The sequence below is a fragment of the Drosophila tropicalis genome, unplaced genomic scaffold (assembly GCF_018151085.1).
Source record: "Drosophila tropicalis isolate 14030-0801.00 unplaced genomic scaffold, ASM1815108v1 contig_717, whole genome shotgun sequence".
Lineage (NCBI taxonomy): Eukaryota > Metazoa > Arthropoda > Insecta > Diptera > Drosophilidae > Drosophila > Drosophila tropicalis.
Window position 1 is genome coordinate 64,952 of NW_027173201.1, and position 5,127 is coordinate 70,078.

General features: G+C 39.3%; 1 long non-coding RNA gene across 4 annotated transcripts; it reads right to left on the minus strand.

Moving 5' to 3' along the window:
• Nucleotides 1-259: 259 nt before the first annotated feature.
• On the minus strand, nt 260-1,522 carry LOC137579613 (uncharacterized). 4 transcript variants are annotated; one of them, XR_011032855.1, is made up of 4 exons: nt 1,373-1,522; nt 625-793; nt 388-513; nt 260-307 (listed from the first exon to the last, which is right to left on the minus strand). It is a non-coding gene; the product is annotated as an uncharacterized lncRNA (long non-coding RNA). The 4 variants fall into 4 exon arrangements; XR_011032858.1 differs by having other exon boundaries at nt 260-334; XR_011032856.1 differs by having other exon boundaries at nt 1,323-1,472.
• Nucleotides 1,523-5,127: the final 3,605 nt, after the last annotated feature.

Genomic DNA, 5,127 nt, shown 5'->3' on the forward strand with positions numbered 1-5,127 from the left:
CATTTCGTCCTTTAAAATAGGTGTCTCCCAGATCTTTTTGGCCAAATATGTCATAAAGATTTTTGGCCGTGTTCACGCCACCGGGTGAACAGCAGTGAGCGGCGAAGAGCAGTGAGCGGTGAGGAGTGAGGAGGGTTTTTTGATCCTCGGCGTCTACGGTCACACCAGGAGGAGTGACTTGATTTTTTCCAATGGGCACCGCCATCACTAAGAATCGAGCCTTTCACCCGAACACCCGTTCTCTTGCATTTTTTTACGATTTGTTAATCACTTTCAACCCGAACCATTTCCGTGTGTGCCGGTTTACCTGTGAATATTATATAAATAATAAAACCTACATTTAGTTAACCGAAGTTTCTCGTGCGTTTTAATTCACCACTCGCTCACCACAAACTGAAGAAATTGGCACCCGCCAACTCCTTGTATTTCATTTGGATCCTTCCGCCCCCCCACGAACATTGGTCCTTCGAGCCGGATATCCTTCCGCTCCTCCAGCTTGCATCGGCGGAATTCCTGATAAGTACAAAATTTCATTATTCATTTCATTTACATACTACTAAAAGTGTGAGGTTTTCCCGCTTCTCCATAGCGACCTACACACTTTTACATATTGTATGTACATACCTGACCTGTTCCAAGGTTTCATGGTAGTTCCTAATCCTTAGCGTGATTGTCCAACGTTCTCATTTTACATTCCACGATTATCCATTTTCATTTATGTTTTTTTTTCCTCGCACTTGTCCAAATCCACCTTTTTTACATATGCATTCACATGTACATGTAATTTCCACAGCTGTTTGCCAAATCCGCGTAAAAGTTTAAAAAAAAAAAAAAAAAAAATTATTAAAGTGTTATAAAAAATAGGGAAAAATAAAAATCAAAGTGTTCACCGCGTTTTCTTATGTGTTGGAATAATAATCTTTAATGCCAAACTTATTTCCACACGCGCGTATCTACGTACATACATACATCGTCACCTGTTGATGTACGCGCATATGTACATACATATCCATATACATACAATCCCTTCGCACATTTACCACGACACAAAAGGCAAAAAAAAATATTCTTTTTTTTTTAAATAGCACTTCACGTATGCACCGCGATTTCTTGCGCGTTCGAATTAGGTGCGAAATTAATTTCCTCACGCGCGTCTTTGGATACCGGTGCACTTGCTTACATACGTACATACATACATATGTATATGCTTACATAGTCATACATTGCACATACATATGTACATATCCACAACGCATAATACATTTCGGTGTCGCGCATTGATTTAACACAACCCCACATCCAATTAAATTACAATTACTTACGTTTTTTTTGTTGTTGTGAACAACGCGTGTGCATACATATCTATACTCACCTGTGTACTTATGCATGTACGTACACACATAGATCAAAGCATCTGTCCATATGCATTGATCGGTTGTTTTATTTGCGCACAACACTCGCTTGTTTTTCCGCACAACACTTGTTCTTGGTTTTTCCGCACAACCACAAAAAAAAAAATTATTCACATACATAATTAAATTCCAGCACTATCGGGCCCCACGAACACCTTGTTGTAAAAGAGTATACAATAAAAAAGAAGAATCGGCCTCCGATTAGTTTGCTACCTGCCTCTGTGAATAACGTTCCTTCCGGCTCGTCTGCACCTGTTGGCGAGTCAAAAAACTAATTTCGTCCCTAACTCTGGCCTATCAGAACGTACGGGGACTAAAGTCTAAACTGTCTAGACTCTATGTAGATAGTATAGCCTTTGACTTTCATATTCTTGCCTTTACTGAGACTTGGCTGAAGCCTGATATTGCTGATGCTTCAATTTTCCCCTCAAAATATTTAATATATAGACATGATCGGACTATCCGTAATGGTGGTGGCGTTTTGATCGCTGTTGACTCGGCGTTCTCGTCGGGACTGATCCCTTAGTTATCCCCGAAGACAACTTTCATCCAACTCTGGATATAACCATTGACCTTCCTTTTGGTGTTATGTCTCGACATAATAACTCGATGCCTCCAACTGTAATGTACACAACCGGAAATAATTCCAGATCATGTACATCCCCTCTTATCCAAAAAAAAAAAAAATCTATCTTGATCAAAGAGGAGGTCGGGTTCGGCCTAAATAGGTGGACTCTCTCTTGCAGTCCCTGTACATCAGATGTTACGATAGGCAAGAGCACTACAAATCAGGCCGAAGCCAACACATACGGGCTTAATGTATTGAGAAGTTTGGATCCGGTTGGGACTTCTGGCTGTCGGCTAGCAAACAGTCTTTGGGGGGGTTCTTTGGACCAACATGTTCTCAACACACCCGTATTACATAAAATAAAACAAAGTCCCTGTTGCACTAATATTACACAACTACTCAATTGAAAGAAATGAACTAAGAGATAGAAAAACCAGAGGGCCGGGGCTAACTTCGACCGCGTCAAAGTTTGTATACCCTTGCAACTTTTTTGGTTACTCTTTCCTTACCTATTAGCCATCAATGTGGAAGAACGTTTTATCTAAAAAGGCTTATGTTTGCGAAAGAATGGCCTACAATCATAGGAAATAACGAAGATATTGACCAAAGTCACAGTTTTCCACCGATCGTTCCTATGGGAGCTATATGATATAGTCACCCGATCTTTATCAAATTCGACACAGTCATTAACAGATATATTTAATTAAGAAATGTTTAATTTGAAAACAATCACGTTAAAAGTAACGAAGTTATTTACAAAAGTCACTGTTTTCGCCCGATCGTTCCTATGGGAGCTATATGATATAGTCACCCGATCTTTATCAAATTCGGCACAGTCATTAACAGATATACTAAACTAACAAATGTTTAATTTGAAAGCAATCGCGGTAAAAGTAACGAAGTTATTTACAAAAGTCACTGTTTTCGACCGATCGTTCCTATGGGAGCTATATGATATAGTCATCCGATCTTGATCAAATTTGGCACAGTCGTTTATAAGCGTAATAAACTCTCTAATATTAAGTTTCACGATAATAGCATAGAAAACAACGAAGTTATTGAGAAAAGTCACTGTTCGTGACTTTGGGGTTTGTATGGGAGCTATATGATATAGTGGTCCGATCCGGCTGAATCCGAGATATACAACGCCTGCAGTATATAAAAGCCTAGGTGCAAAATTTCAGCTCTGTAGCTCTTATAAAAAGGAGACTTTCTAGGAATGCAAGTCGATACGAACAGTGCTCATTGCACTAAATATGGCTGATCTAAAAATGGAAAGGAATTTTTTGAGGAAGTATCGAAGAATCTGCATTGATTCAGTATGTTATTGATGTTATTGAAGACTTTGGTAGGAACAAGTCAACGTTGACGTTAAAAGACTTCAAAGACAAATTGAAATCCGCCGAAATAATGCGAGAGAAATCTAAGGGGGAAAAAAAAAATTTTTTTTATTTAACAAAAAAAAACCAGAAAAGAGAACGCAACCCTCCCCAAATGCAAAGGTACAGCCGCTTCTTGTGAAAGTAAAAACCAAGTTAAAAAGGGTTTTGAATGCAACATATTTGGGCAAATTGGCAGAGTGTCCCAAGAAACCGGAAAAAACGTGACAGCATCGAGTTTGAAACGGAAATTTCGGTGTTGATAAGAATAATTTAAATACATTAAATGTCGACGAGATTGAATTAAATACTGAAGCTAACATAAGCAATTATGCAAAGAACGAGGTAAGCGAACTGATTTAAAACTATAAATGCAAAAGTAAATGCAAAGTCGACAAACGTGAAAATGCGAATCGTAGTCAATGATGATACCCCAATATACTCACGTCCGCATGGAATCAGTTATAACGAACGTTGCTATGACTCGAGATGTCAACAAGTTGATGAATGGTTAAAGCAAGGTATATTCGAGCACTCCGAGCCAGGGTACAGACGTCGGTAGTCCGGTAAAAAACGAGATGGATCTTTAAGACTATGTATCGAATATAGAATAATCAACAAGTTAATATTACAAGACCATTTTCCTTTACCCTTATTCGAAGACCAACTGGACACATGGACAGTGAGCAGTGGAATGATATTCAGCACAATTGACTTGAAAAATGGATTCATCCATGTTGATTGTAACTTGTGTTCTATTTGGGATACTCCAATTTGTATGAAATTTTTTTGAAAATGATTCTTCTATCTGGTACTGCGAGATTCCCCAATCTCGTTTTTCCATCGTATTGGAAGTAAAAGTTGCCTGGGCCGTGGAGTATGCCGCTTTGCGGGATACAAATATCGTTTGGACATAGACCAAGTTCGTCGTCGGGGTCATCATTTGCGATTTGCGATTTGCTTTTACTGCTAAAATTGCTTCAATTGCCCGTTTAAAAAACGCTCCCAACAACCTCCGAAGTTTGGTGCATTTGCTGGAATGAAATTCCAAATTATTTTAATATTTGCCATATTCTCTTTCAAGGTACATTCGTGCAGGTCCTCTAGGTCTTCTTGTAACTCTCGTGCTGCTCCGCGAAAAGTCGTGCCATTGTCTGACCAGATGATTTGTATAGGTCCACGTCGAGCCATCAATCTACGAACTGCCATTATGCAGGAATCGGTGTCTAGGGAGTGTGCTATCTCCACGCTCTTGTTGTCAGGCAGGTGAATATTATTCGGTACCGCTTGCGGAGGTGTTTTAAGGCTCGAGTTACTCTTTCTGCTTTGGTGTAAAATGTACCGAAGTAATCGACGCCTGTTGCTGTAAATGGTTTTTGTGGGTGACAAACCTTTCATCGGGCAGAAATCACATTTTTGGTGTTTGTGGTTATGCCTTATTACGTTTACACCAAACACAAGCAAGAACAGATATATTACTACCTGTGTTCCGACATGTTCTGCATACCGTTTCTCTGCCTGCATTGCTAGCAAAGCAGCTACGCGGTCCTAGCTTTAATTAACAAATGTATCAGAATCAAGAATCATTGAATAAACTGAGCTCAAATGCAAAAGACATATTTGTGTCCCAGAAAACGTCTGAGGAGACGGGCATGCAAGAGTAAAAAAAAAGAGTATATGATTCTTCAGGCTGGCCCTTACCTTGCTTGATCAGTAAAATCTTTTCTTGAAACAATTATCAGCCAACGAAGCTTTTTTATGTATAGCC